Genomic DNA, 15772 nt, shown 5'->3' with positions numbered 1-15772 from the left:
GTATTGCCCCTGATATGAATCACCTCTACTTGCTCGACTTGGCATCTCTCGAAGACTGTTCGGAAGGTCTTTCTTTGGACCGTAATGTGGGCTTTTGGATGTGGTTAGAAAGAAAGGGTANTTTTTAGGTTTTTAGGTTTTTAGTTTTTACGTTTTACGTTACGGTACGGTACCGGTACCGGTACGGTACGTACGTACGTACGTACGTTTACGTTTACGTTTAACGTACGTACGTACGTACGTACGTACGTACGTAGTAGTATAGTAGTTAGTTCGTTCGTTTGTTGTTGTCGTCTCTCTCTTCTTTCTTTCTTTCTTCTTTTTTTCCNCTTTTTTTCATTTTCTTTCCTTTCCCTTTCTTTCCTTACACCTTTTTTTTAGACAATCCACTAGGCAGGTGCCTATGGCTAGTTTCATTAATAATAAAAAGCAAAAAAAGAACCACATAGGAAGAGTACAAATAAGGGGGAAAATAGCACCAGTAGTGTTGCCTCTATGCCTTAGCCATATAATTACTCCTCTGCGCCTCACAATGCCCTTATGGCAGCCTCATGTAGAGGAATCATGGTGTAGCTGCCGGCAAAGTCTCACGAGGGCATATAATCTCATAGCCATTTGGATATCTTTCCAAAGGCATAGGACTAGAGCAACACAAACTGGGCTAAACCTTACCTTACAAATCCTATTGAGGCAAAGAAAAAGCCTCATCTACTAGCATGCATGTAAAAAGAAAGTACTAGCTAAAACAAGATATTCTATGATCATCACAGAGTTTATAACATACTCTGTGATGATATTACATAAAATTATACTAATGTGATGGTAGAATAAAAAGATGAAGAAGTAGCAATAGTGCTCCCTCTTCTTTAATCTTGTGAAATCTTCAATTTGTATATCTTTGTCTTCAACCTCAGCCTTCTTCAAAATGTCTTCAAATTTCATGTTTCTTCTTTGAATGATTGGATTTTGTGGATGTAGTCTGTATGGCCTATTTTTGTTTTGCAATTCTAATTGGGAATCTCCTTATGTTAGCATCTTCATTTACTCTGCCGTCCCAACTTTTGTCCCTTGTTCGAGTCTTCTTACTTTTTCCACTATGCGTAGGTGATAAATCACCTTTTCTTGCTGCTTCTGCCCGGTATTGATTTAGAATTGCATCTTCCTCACCCTCTACATATGTATCTCTGCCCTCAATCACCAAATTTGGCATGTTTTGATCCAAACCTTGCGTCACCAAAGTGTTTCCATCCTGTGGCTTATCCACGATTGCCTTGTTTTGTTGTTGTTCTAAAATTTGCAATTTATTCCTGCTTCTACTCACACGACTAGTGATGCCAACAATATTTAAAGGAATCACAGGATTTGAACTTACCATAGCATCCAAGAGCTTTCTTTCCTCTATTGAAATATTTGGAGCAGTTGTAGCAATTTGCTGCTGCCCAGCTTCTACAGTTGCTGCTGCTTTTCGATCATCAGTAAGAGTCCCATCTACCATGTTCAAATTAAGTTGTTGCTGCTGCTGTTTAGCATTTGAAAGTGTTGCTGATTGTTGTTGCTTAACATTTGACAAGGCTGCTGCTCCTGATATGTTTTCATGTATTTGTTGCTGCCCAGAAATCTGCTGCTGCTGTCCAGATGTTGCTGCTATCGTCTCTCCCATAGATCCATCTTTAGTAGTGTTTGTTCCTCTATGATGCTGCCTAGCGTTGGGGGTAAAATCAGGAGCTTTAGCATTCAGCTTGCTACCTGATCCTAGCTTGAAGGAACTTCCAACTTTTGGAAGAGTTGGTGAAACCACCTCATCACCACTACATCTCTCACCATCATCAGAAGAATCTTCCACAAAATCAACCCCCAAATCTTCTTCCCCATCATATTCTCGTTGATCAGCCCATATCTTAGAATTCATTGCCATTTCCCTCACATTTGCTTTAATAACCTCATTGTTGTTTCCTGTGGATATCACCATTTGTCCTTGATCACCACCATGTTCACCACAAGACTCAAAAGATTGAGATGGCACTTCAAAGACGGATGTGTTCAATGTAACCAATGGTTGATTAACCATATTATTGACCATCATTGCATTCTGGGCTTCTCTAATAATTTGTTCCACTTGAGGGTTTGAAAAATGTAATGTTGGAATATTTGAGCTATGTGCTTGATTGCCCAGATTTTCCTCCTCCACATTTTTCTTTGAGACCTTTGGTCGAACACCCATATTTTCAGCCAAATCAACACTGCCTTGGCCTCCTCGATCATTACTGGACACTGGCACTAGTTGTTTGGTCATCACACTGTCATGTAAACCTATTACATCACCTTCAGGATCTCCAGTAGTGGCAAGGACCTCAAAAGTATTTGGACAGGAACCAATGTTGAAGTCAATTCGTCGAACACCCAGGTTATGCGATTTTGGTGATCCTCCTTTCATTGTAGGAGATTTTCTACCAGCTACCACGTTCCAATCTCCTCCTTTCTTGTTCAGATCATCTCCCTTACCATCCACAATTACATTCCCAGTAGTATTTTCAATCACTATACTCTTATTCCCTACGTTTTCACTGCCTGAACTCTGGGACACAGCTGCCTTATCAGAGCTTTGTTCTATAATTTTTTTTTGACCACCGACAGATGGTTGTTGATTTCCGTCCTTCCTATCTATAGTTCCTTTCCCAGCATTTGAATTATTAACAGTCTTTACCTGTTGAGTCAAATCCAGCTTCTCACCAATACTCTCATTGACCCTAACAATTTGGACAGCTGCCTCAGTACGATCAAAATCACTTTTTGATCCTTTACCAGATGACAAAATTTTTATAGCACTACTCAATTTATCATATGCTTCAACAATTGGATCCACAGCATTGGATATCCTTGCTAATGCAATTCTAGCAGGCACATCTCGAGAAGGTTGATTTGGGCCCTTATTGATTTTTGAAACACCACCGCATCAACCCTTTCACAACCTAAAGCAGCTTACAGTTGTTCCTTAACCTGCTGAACATCATCAGGTTGTTTGATTCCCAATTGTATCAACTCTTCTGAACGTGCAGCCTCAAGTTGCCCAACTCTTTTAGCATTCAAGAAATCCCTAGCATCTCCTTGAAGTTTTTCAACCATATTACCTTCATGGCTGGGCAGAATACTCCCCTCTAGTGTATCATCTGCAACAACCTCCTCTTCAACTTGTCTCTACATTACTCGACACGATTTTTCTCTGTGCCCTTGATGCTTGCAGTACGTGCAATAACTTGGGAGATTGTCATAAACAACTTCTTGATCATGCACGATGGATTTTCCTGTAATTCTATCCGTCATAACAATTTTAACTTTTTTAGGATGTTTGTCCATAAGATCAAGGAGGACCTTAACTCTAGTAGCACTAGGTCAAGTTCTCTCTTGCGTTGCCTTATCCACAGCAAGTGCTTTACCCACAGCAGATGCAATAGATAACAACGATCTCTTAGTAAAGAAATTAGGAGGCAAACCTGGGAATGATATCCACACGACTGCTATTGACGTTTCCTCCTTCGGATTGAAACCTAGCGTCCATGGAAACGTTCTAAAGAAGAATTCCTCACCTTTAGATTTCATGTATCCAGTCGACTTTGATAAAAATTTAACAAAATCATTGTATAGATCAAATCGCACCAACAGATGACGATATTCAAGTTGTTCGATATTACATTGACCTTCAATATCGAACTGTAATGAAAAATTCTTTCTAATCTCTTGTAATTTTGGTTTTCCATATGAAAACTTCACCACAACTTCCTGATGTAGTCCTTCCTCTCTTGTAAATTCATTAACCTCGTCCATGGTGAATTCGGTAGTTGGTTCTCCATGAACCATATTAACTGGACGCAACTCAATTCTTGAAGAAGCTGCGTCAGATATTTTTTGTTGGAGTTGGGCAGCGTATGACTGTTTTGGATTCATGTTAGGAATTGTTTCATGAGTGTTTTGATTTGTCTCTCCCACAGCCAAAGGCCGGGGAGAGCTCGCAGCAGCCATGGCTGCCAAGCTCGAAAAAACGCAGATTCTAGAGAGAGAAAGAAGAGAGAAGGGAGAGCGTTTTTTTGTTTAATTGTTGAAACGCCATGTTTTGTTTTCGATTGCCGCTATTATTTCTCCTTCTTTCTCTTTTTGTTGTTTTGTTGTTCTTTTTTTCTTTTTCTTTTTTTTTTTCTACTCTTTTTTTCTTTTTCTTCTTCTTTTTTTCATTTTTATTTTTTCTCTTCTCTCTTTTCCTTTACTTATCTTTCGCGCTTGCATTTCTGATCTTTGCTACTGATTCCAAAAGAGGGGTATGAAAGGAAATAAATAAGGCTCAAAGGGGTAACAAAGGATAAAGTGTTTAGATAGCAGAACAAAATGCCTTCGTCATTCCAATCTTCAAAACATGCCAAGTACAAACAAACACAATTTAACCAAAGAAATCATACATAATATCTTTTGACTGAATCAGAATTGATAGCCATTTCCACACATTTGCCTTCTATATCTGTTAAATACAAAGCACCATTGGACAACACTCTCGTTATGATGAACGGCCCCTGCCAATTTGGGGCAAACTTGCCTTTTGCTTCAGCCTGATGTGGAAGGATACGTTTCAGTACTTGTTGACCCACTTCAAACTTCCATGGACGCACCTTCTTGTTATATGCTCTTGCCATTCTTTGTTGATACAATTGGCCATGACACACTGATGCTAATCTTTTCTCATCGATCAAACTCAATTGCTCCAGCGGGCTTTGACCCACTCATCATCATCAATTTCGGCTTCAGCAACAATCCGGAGGGATGGGATTTCGACTTCTGCGGGTATCACTGCTTCTGTGCCATATACCAACAAATAAGGAGTTGCGCCCACTAAAATGCGAACTGTAGTACGATAACCCAACAACGCAAAGGGCAACTTCTCATGCCATTGCCTGGAACCTTCCACTATTTTCCGAAGTATCTTCTTTATGTTTTTGTTGGCTGCCTCGACTGCTCCATTCGCCTTGGGGCGAGATGGGGTGGAATTGCGATGTGTAATCTTAAACTGACATACCTCTTTCATCAAATGACTGTTGAGATTAGCACCATTATCTGTGATGATCACCTTTGGGATCCCGAACCGGCAAATGATATTTGAGTGCACAAAATCGATCACCGCTTTCTTGGTCACAGACTTGAAAGTTTTAGCTTCAACCCACTTGGTGAAATAATCGATGGCCACCAGAATGAACCTGTGCCCATTGGATGCTGCTGGCTCAATCGGTCCAATGACATCCATGCCCCACATAACAAAGGGCCATGGTGCAGACATTGTATGCAATTCAGATGGCGGAGAATGAATCAAATCTCCATGCACTTGACATTGATGACACTTGCGCACAAAACTGATACAATCTCGCTCCATGGTGAGCCAATAATAACTTGCTCGGAGAATCTTTTTTGCCAGAACGTACCCACTCATATGCGGTCCACAGACTACAGAATGTACTTCGGTCATGATAGTTGTGGCCTGTCTAGCATCTATGCATCTTAACAATCCAAGATCTGGTGTCCTTTTGTATAAAACTCCTCCACTGAAGAAAAATCCACTTGCCAACCGTCGAATTGTTCTCTTTTGATCACCTGTGGCTTGTACTGGATACACCCCCATCCTGATATACTCCTTGATATCGTGGAACCACGGCTCACCATCAAGTTCTTCTTCCACCATGTTACAGTAAGCATGCTGATCACGTACCTGAATATGCAAAGGGTCGACATAAGCCTTATCTGGGTGATGTAACATTGACGCCAGAGTAGCCAAAGCATTGGCAACCTCATTATGGATCCTTGGAATATGCCTGAACTCTACTGATCGAAACCGTTGACAAAGATCATGCAAACATTGTCGGTACGGTATGAGTTTTAAATCCCGTGTTTCCCATTCCCCTTGAATTTGGTGCACCAGAAGGTCCGAGTCTCCCAAGACCAAGACTTCCTGGACACCCATGTCTGTAGCTAACCTCAAACCCAAAATGCATGCCTCGTACTTAGCCATGTTGTTAGTACAGTAAAAATGAAGCTGAGTCGTAACGGGGTAGTGATGCCCTGTTTCGGAAATAAGTACGGCTCCTATCCCAACGCCCTTCATGTTAGCATCTCCATCAAAGAAAAGTTTCCAACCTGGCTCTTCAACTTGTTCCAACTCATCAATGTGCATTACCTCTTCATCAGGGAAGTAAGTCTTCAAAGGTTCATATTCTTCATCCACCGGATTCTCAGCCAAATGGTCGGCCAATGCTTGGGCTTTCATCGCAGTCCGAGTCACATAGACAATGTCAAATTCTGTGAGCAAGATCTGCCACTTTGCTAGCCTCCCTGTAGGCATAGGCTTCTAAAAGATATACTTTAGCAGATCCAAATGAGAGATGAGGTAAGTAGTGTAAGATGACAAATAATGCTTCAACTTCTGTGCTACCCAAGTTAGGGCGCAACATGTCCTTTCCAGGTGAGTGTACTTAACCTCATAAGACGTGAACTTTTTGCTGAGATAATAGATGGTTTGCTCTTTCCTACCGGTGATGTCATGCTGACCCAATACACATCCAAATGAATTGTCCAAGACCGTCAAATACAGAATCAAAGGTCTCCCTGGTTCTGGCGGGACCAACACAGGTAGGTTTGACGAATAACCCTTTATCTTATCAAATGCTTCTTCACACTCATCTGTCCACTTGACCGCAGCATCCTTCTTCAACAGCTTGAAGATAGGCTCATAAGTTGTTGTAAGCTGAGCAATAAATCTGCTGATATAGTTCAACCTCCCTAATAGACTCATCACCTCAGCCTTGTTCCTTGGGGGTGGCAATTCTTGGATAGCTTTGATCTTTGACGGGTCCAATTCAATACCTCGACGGCTGACTATGAATCCCAACAATTTTCCAGATGGCACACCGAATGCGCATTTTGCAGGATTGAGCTTAAGATTGTACCTGCGAAGTCGTTGGAAGAACTTTCTCAAATCTCTGACATGGTCAGACTGCTTCCTGGACTTTATGATTACATCATCCACATAAACCTCGATCTCCTTGTGTATCATGTCGTGGAATATGGTCGTCATTGCCCTCATGTAAGTTGCCCCAGCATTTTTCAAACTGAAAGGCATGACCCGATAGCAGTATGTTCCCCATGGCGTGATGAATGCCGTTTTTTCTGCATCTTCCTCATCTATTAGGATCTGATGATAGCCCGCATAGCAATCCACAAAAGACCCAATCTCATGCTTGGCACAATTATCAATCAAAATGTGGATATTTGGCAGTGGGAAGTTGTCCTTTGGACTTGCCTTGTTGAGATCACGGTAATCAACACACACTCTGGTCTTACCATCCTTCTTTGGCACAGGCACAACATTGGCTAACCAAGTGGGATACCGCGTGACTCGAATGACCTTTGCCTCAAAATGCTTTGTGACCTCTTCTTTAATCTTTACACTCATGTTAGTTTTGAACTTCCTCAACTTCTGTTTGACGGGAGGAAATGCCGGGTTAGTGGGCAATTTGTGAACCACCAAGTCAGTGCTTAGAACCGGCATGTCATCATATGACCATGCAAAAATGTCTTTGTACTCAAACAATGCTTTAATTATCTCTTCCCTGATTTACGGTTCAAGATGGACACTTATCTTAGTTTCTCTGATATTATATGGGTCCCCTAAATTGATTGCTTCTGTATCACTCAGGTTAGGCTTGGGTTTCTCTTCAAAATGGCTTAATTCTTTACTAATCTCTTTAAAGGCCTCATCCTCATCATATTCTGATTCATCATCACACTCTATTTCTTGAATTATTATTTCAGAATTAGATTGGCTTTTAAGACTGGGCCGAAGATTCCTCATGCATGTCATGTCATTGAAACCAGCATAAAAAGAGCTGTGCAAGGAAGAAAAGAAAAACAAAAATAAAACTATCAGGAAGGATGAAAAAGGGAAATTGCATTTCATTGAAATCAAAAGATAAGAAGGTTTATACATCCAAACGGACGGAATATAGAATCTGAATTATAACCCTGGAATAATCCAGATAAACTGAAAGAAAATCAAAGCAAACTACCAAAACTCCTTCCGGGTAGGGAGAGGAGTAGCTTCTCAATTGTTAATCTTTGCACTGGGCCCAACAAATTGCACATCTGCCTTGCTCGAACCTTCTCCAACTTCCACCATGTTCACATCGTCGAACAACTTCTCGAACCTTTCAATCAACTCTTTATCAAGACCAACCACAGAACTGGGGACTATTGTTACTGGGCACTTCTTAGCGCGAGGCTTGACAAACGATATGGAGAGACGTGGGACAGGCTTTGGGAGGACCCATGCCCTCTGTTTCAACTTTCTGGCTTTTTTCAAGTCTGCGGCTGTGGGCTTGAATCCCAGACCAAATGTACCCAAGTTTTTAGGAAGAGACACCGGCTGTATGATACCCTGAAGAGATGCACCCAAACCCTTACCAGGTACAAAACCATTTTTCAACATTTCAAAAGCCACCATGACTGATGCGGCAGTTACCTTCAGAATTGGAACGCATTTCCCTTCTGGAATTTTCTCGACTGACACTGTGTCAAAACCTTATAGACCCAAGGTCCCTTGTCGTCTTCAACCTCAATGAACGGAACAATGACATCACATGGAGCACACAGATTATCCTCGCCGTGCACAACGATTTCCTGTCTATCCCATTCAAACTTGACCATCTGGTGCAGAGTAGACAGGACTGCTTTGGCAGCGTGAATCCAGGGTCGACCCAACAGCAGATTGTAGGAAACAACTATATCCAACACCCGGAACTCCATTGTAAATTCAACTGGTCCTATTGTCAGCTCAAGCACTATATCACCGACTGAATCTTTCCCTCCACCGTCAAATCCCCGCACGCAGATACTGTTCTTGTGAATTCTTTCATCATCCACCTTCAACTTGTTTAGAGTAGAGAGAGGTAAAATGTTTGCATTGGAACCATTGTCGACCAATACCCGAGTAATCACGGAATCTTCGCACCGTAAGGTAGAGGGCTCTATTGTGCTCAGTACCCTCCACGGGCAACTCATCATCAGAAAAAGTGACTCTGTTTACCTCAAATATCTTGTTGGCTATCTTTTCCAAATGGTTTACTGAGATTTTGTCGGGAACGTGAGCCTCATTTAGGATTTTCATCAAGGCCCGTCGATGCTCGTCTGAATGGATTAACAATGACAACAGTGAAATTTGAGCAGGTGTCTTCCTCAATTGCTCCACAATGGAATAGTCTTGCACCTTCATCTTTCTCAAAAACTCTTCTGCCTCTTCTTCGGTCACAGCTTTCTTCACTAGCACTAGGTTATCTTTGGAGGTTTTAGCTTTTCTTAACTCCTCGGGGGCAAAGCATCTCCCCGACCGAGTCAATCCATGGGTCTCATAGACTTCTTCTTTGACTTCTTTTCCTTTGTAAGTCACTGTCACCCATTCATAATTCCACGGGATAGCCTTGCTGTTGACTATCGGTAACTGGGTTACAGGCTTGATAATGACAGGATCTGTGCGGGCACCCTCCACAACCACGACATGCTTGTTTGCCACTCCTGGCACAACCACTTTTGCCCTTTCTTGTTTCGCTGCAACATCACTTGAGGACCCTTTCTTGACTACCGCAGATGGTTCACTGTTTGTCCCACTCAATTTGATCACTGATTTCTCACTTGTTGATTTTTCAACCGGCTTGACCTCGCTGGACCGAATCATCATGACGGTCTGTGAAGGTTTCTTGGGCTCCCCTCCCTTATGCACTATCTCGATCATATTTGTCTCTTGATGGTTTGCCAACGGGTTCTGGCTGATGTTGGGCGCCTCCGGAGCTTGGACTTCAGTCCGATTTGTATCAATGAGCTCTTGGATAGCATTTTTCAATTGCCTAAATTTCTCCCTGTCGTGACCCGGAGCACTAGAATAATACTCGCAACTTACAGAATAATCAAGATTTCTCGGGGGAGGATTTGGCAATTTTGTCTCGATTGGCCTCAGCATATCCAATTGTCTCAGCCTGTGGAACAAACTAGTATAGGACTCTCCCAATGGAGTGAAGGTTTTCTTCTTCTGAAACCTCTCGTTCTTAAATGCTTGATTGGGCCGAAAATCTGGTCTGGGAGGGTTTCGGTAGGCTCGTGGGGGCGGGTAGGTGTTTTGTGGGGCTGGCGCACGCCATTGAGCATGGGCGGGCAGTTGGTTGTATGTTTGGGCGTGGTGGACAAAAAAATGGGGGTCTGGTGGTGGGTAGTAGTGTTGGGGTGGATTATACGGGGTATGGGGGTAGGTTTGGCGATGGGGTCGAGGCTGATTATAGTGGTGAAGTGAACCCCTGGGTCCAAACCAAGCTCCTGAATCAATTGTTGCCACATCCTCTTTCTTCTTCTTTCCAATTACTCCCCCGGTTCCACTTTGAATGGCCTGGGTGGTTGCCTTAATAGCCGAATAGCTCATGATTTTGTTTGACTTAAGTCCTTCTTCTACCATACCACCCATCTTCACCACTTCATTGAAGGACTTGCCTATAGATGATACCAGATGACCGTAATAAGTAGTTTCTAAGGCCTGCAGAAAATAATCCACCATTTCGCTTTCTTTCATTGGAGGGTCAACCCTTGTTGCCTGTTCTCTCCACCGAAAACCATACTCCCTGAAGCTTTCATTGTGCTTTTTCTCAATCTTTGTCAAAGACAACCGATCCAGAATAATCTCGAGATTGTACTGGAAGTGACAAATGAATGCGTAGGCTAGATCATCCCATGTATACCATCTTCCGTGATCCTGCCGAGTGTACCACTCCAGCGCCGAACCACTTAGACTCTGACTGAAATACACCATTAGTAACTCGTCTTTCTCGCCAGCTCCCCTCATTTTGCTACAGAAACCTCTCAAGTGTGCCACTGGATCACCGTGCCCATCATACAAATCAAACTTGGGCATTTTAAACCCTGCCGACAATTGAACATCTAGAAATAGACATAGATCTTTGTAAGCCACGCTTACCTGACCTCCCAACCCCCGCATGTCTTTGAATGACTGTTCCAGGCTTTTAACTTTCCTGAACATCTCCTCCTGTTCGGGATTTTTAGATGGTTTCTCGGTTTCCACAGGGAGATCAAAACGAAGAGTGTAGGAATAGGGTTCTGGAGCTTTGAAAGTGGGCTCCGGGGGGTAATATTGGTTATCTTGGGCTTGGAATAAGGGCTCGCTGGAGGATCTGTGGAGGGCTCCCGGCTTTTCCCTAATTTCCATTTGCAACTTCTCTTTTTCTCTCTTTTCTTTCTTTCTTTTTCCTTCTTTTTCTCTCTCTTTTTCTTTTCAATCCTGCCTTTCTTTGCTTGATTTCTCGTTGTTCTTTATTCTCTCATTTCTCTCTCTAGTTTTGCCATTACTTCATTCCCACGGCTTCTTATTTTTCTCTATTTTTTTCTTTTCTTTTTCCTCTCTTGTTTTTTCCTCTTTTCTTCTTCTCTTTTTTTTTATTTTTCTTTTATGATCGAATCCTATGGAGATTGCCTACTATCATGACCCCGCATCAATCAGACCAAGAGTAGTTCTGGGGGATAAGTGTAAAAATAAATAATAAAACATTTTGGGATTTTCAAATTTTCATAAAAAGAAAATTCTTTGATTATAACGACTCAAAACTAACAGACTCGAAAAGGAAACTAACAGACTCTGATGGAAAGATGGAAATATTGACTCGAAAACAAACTAACAGACTCCAACAGAAAGATGGAAATACAGACTCGCAAACAGACTAACAGACTCCAATCATGAATACATCAATGCCTCAATTGCTCCTGGGGCCCGCGGGACATCATTCAGTCTCGCCACGGGCCTACGTGCTAAATTCCCTTGGAGGTAGTGGAGATCTTCCATTATCCGGCGGACAAAGGTCATCACAGTGGCAAAGAACATGGATCTAGTCATGTCCTCACACTTACTGCATTTCATTGTGATGTAGTCGGCGATCCTTCTGACCCTTTCTCTTATGACGCCCTTTTCTTGCAACAAACGCCCAATCTGTTGGGCCCTAGCTTCCAAAGTTTGTTCAGCTATATGATTCTGTTCTTGAAGTTGTTGCAGATCTCTTTCTAACTGTGCCATCGCTGCATAACAGTGTTCTCTTTCTGCCTTAAAATCTTTTGCTTGCTTGATCATTTTGTTCTCAAAGATGGTGACCTTTTTCTTCAACCCCACAACCTCATTGTCATATTTCTCTTTTAACTGTTTAACCAATCGCTCTCGTTCCTCCGCATTTTTAGCCAATTTTGTTCGAGCCCTTGCTAATTCACCCTCTGCCTTGTTCAAATCAAAACCATACTCACTCACCTTCTGCCTAAGGTTCTTTATAAGTTTCTCATCTTTTGCACATCTGATGGGATTTTCTGCCGCTATTTTCATTTCCCGAATCTGGGCTCGAAGGGCATCATTTTCCTTGGCTAGCTTTTTCTTCTCACCCTCGTTCGCGGCGGCTTGCAGACCATTCTCAAATTGAAGATCCTTGACTTGTTTTTCTAGTTTGCTTATGGTAGCCCTATATTCATTTTCCTTGGCCAACCAATCCCATTGCGCTTGTGACACCTCGAAAAATTCTTGAAGATGGGGTCTTTCATCCGGCCTTCCAAACTCAACTTCCCTTTTATACCAAGCAAGGTACCCGGATGAAACCTCACCTTTGGATAGATCACGCACACAGGTATTTGCCATCAAGTATTGACATTCGCTCCAGATATGGCGAACTGCTGCTTCATGAAATTGACCATTAGGACCAATCTCGACTACCTGAGCACTAAGGTCTTCGTCTTTTGGTACTATTTGACATCTCCCCAGCTGTCTTAAAACCCGGTATGGGGCATATGGTTGGATACTTCTGAGACCCATCAGGAGGAAGTGAGGTCCGGTGGCTGGCATGTATATGACTTCATCTATAGGAAGCCACCCGAACGTCCATTCTATTTGATCTGCAGTGATGGAACGAAGATGCGATATCCATTCTGTGACCCCTTCTGGCATGCTAAACCCGTCGACCCTTGTATAAAATTCCTCTATGCAGTTTTTCTCTGTCGACCCATAGCTCATGTATTGAGGACGATGACATAGATGTTCAATCATCCACATTTGTAGCAAGAGGTTGTACCCTTCAAAAAAGTCTCCTCCGGCTTTGCAGGCTGTGAGAGCGCGGAAAATTTCAGACACTATCATGGGTGCGATGGTGCTTTTGGCCTGAGTAAACAAAGTACTAACGACCCCAGCTATCCGTATATCGATGTTCCTATCTTTCCGGGGACATACCAGAAGACCCAGGAATACCACCATAAAAGCAAATCTTCTGTGTTCTTCCCATTTGAGGCGATTCCCTTTGCTGCAGATTTTGCTTTCTGGATTGTTAAACCCCCCCTATCTGACCGTATCTCTGGTATATAAACTGCGGAGTGGAAAAACCGGCTGCCAAATCTGGGTTGTGGACCCCCCTGCTTATCTTTAAGGAATCTAGAAACCTATGCACAGCAACGACTCTTGGAGAAATCAGATACTTGTGTCTCAGAGGACCTCAGTGCTCCCAATATATCCGGCTATTTCTTCCAAAGTTGGGGTGAGTTCAAAATCTGAGAAATGAAACACGTTGTGGGCCGGGTCCCAGAACGTAACCAACGCCTTTATAATGTCTCCTCTAGGCCTGATCTTCAATAACCTGATAAGACCTCTCAAGTAGAGATTGACCCTATCTTGCCCTGATTTACCCAGATCTTCCCACCACATATACAACTCCAAAGGGATCTTGTTCATGACTGTTATTGGCAAATTTTGACTCGTGCTCATTCTGCACATTTATTAGGGTGATTAAGCAAAATCATGACTCATTTGACCCGAAAACAAAGTTAACACTGTTTTTCTTTTTTTTTTTTTTCAAATTTTCATTTCAAAAATAAAACCCGGCTTTGCAGATAAGGCCTTTCAGCACTTCCGTGGAGAAGATTTTAAGGCTGTGCTTGCTAACCGGCCAAAATTGAAAAAGAGATCAAAGGCGGCTGTTCTTGCAAAAACAGCCTTCCGGCGTCCTTTTGGGGACATTCGGCTATTTTGACAAGAATGGCATCACCTTACTTATTTAAAACAAAGCAATAAAATTTTGGTTCTTTTTGGGCTATTTTTTGCAAAAGGGAAGTTGGACCCGATGGGGGTTGCCTACATATCCCACATCCGGTGAGAATCAAACTGGCGTAGTTCGGACAATTTTGACAAAACAAAAACCAACTATTTTTCTTTAAAACAAAAACAAAACCCTTTTTTTTTTCAAAATTTCGGCAGAGTTTCAGTATATTTTGGACATTGGTTTTTAAAAAACAGACAGTTATCTCTCTCAGCCCTCACATTGACTTTCCTTTTCTCAACTTTTCCCCTATAAGCCGGTCAACATGCAAACCCAAAGCAAATGAATGCACAAGTAGCAAGTAGGATGCACCAGGATGGTCTTTTCATTTCGGGTACACCTGTCCTAGACAGACCCAACCCCTGTGTTGAGTCTCCAAAGTCAAATGCACATGATGCAAACAAACGTTCCTACTAAGGATCCGGCATGAGGCTGAGTTATTCTACGTATAAAACCTGGGTATGTTGTTCTAGACTTGTGTACCCGAGCGGACAACTCGAGCCGAGGAGGGGGCTACGTACCGGGAACCAAAAGGCCATTAGGCTTAGTAACTTGTCCGAGCCTCTTTCTTATTTCAAGGTATGACACTAACAGAATAGGGAGTCACGGCCAGCGTGCACATCCCCGAAGGTGAGAAGAGAAGGGTTCCGTAGCAGTTTATATACAGTTCAGATAATATCAAAGCGGTAAAAACAACATTTAGCACATTAGGCCCAAACATGTAATAAAATGATAATAGATAAAGCTATTATAACAATTACTCTAAGCTCAAATTTTGAACCCTGAACCAGAGATTCTGGGTTCCTGTCCCCAGCAGAGTCGCCAGAGCTGTCACACCTCCTTTTTCCTATACCCCCGTAATGGTAGGGTAAGGGAGTTTTTTCCAACTTAAAGTGAAAATCGAAACGGGATTATTTCATTTCAAAAAAATCAGAGTCGCCACTTGGGATATTTATGGTGTCCCTAGTCACCGATTTCAAATCCCGAATCGAGGAAAGATTGACTCTGTATTACAGTCCGCGAACACAGAAATCCGGGTAAGGAATTCTGTTAACCCAGGAGAAGGTGTTAGGCACTCCCGGATTCCGTGGTTCTAGCACGGTCGCTCAACTGCTATAATTGGCCTATTATCTGATTTTAATACATGTTTTAACCTATGGTTTAATCTTAACTTTATAACCGCTTTTATTTATTTTAAAGGAAGATTGCAACGTCATTTAAAATACGTCTTGAACCACGTCACATAAATGCACCTGCGGCTCTCGACATATTTCATCTAGCATTGTTGAGATTTGGATTTGGGTCACATAAATGCACACCCGAGTTTAGGAAGGTAAATTATTAAAACAACGCGCCTAAAGCAACTACGTATTTTTAATTTTGCGAGGGCCATGGAAAGTTCGCTAAATGGCGCGCCTCGAATTCTAAGGATTAAAACTAATTAAGCGAGGGCCACTGGTTATCTAATTTTATTTGGTGGCACACCTCGAGTCTAATTAAAGAACTAATCAATTAATTAAGGAACTGCTTACAGAATTCTAATTGCTTTGAATTAAAAGTTCGACCATACTAACTAA

The 15772-nt window shown here is 42.2% G+C and overlaps 1 pseudogene; it reads right to left on the bottom strand.

Annotated features, from left to right (window-relative positions):
• Positions 1-4442: 4442 nt before the first annotated feature.
• Positions 4443-11290, bottom strand: LOC109221614 (annotated as a pseudogene).
• Positions 11291-15772: the final 4482 nt, after the last annotated feature.

This window comes from Nicotiana attenuata, unplaced genomic scaffold (assembly GCF_001879085.1).
Source record: "Nicotiana attenuata strain UT unplaced genomic scaffold, NIATTr2, whole genome shotgun sequence".
Classification (NCBI taxonomy): Eukaryota; Viridiplantae; Streptophyta; class Magnoliopsida; order Solanales; family Solanaceae; genus Nicotiana; species Nicotiana attenuata.
Note: the sequence above shows the minus strand (reverse complement) of the source record. Positions and strands in the feature narration are given on the sequence as shown.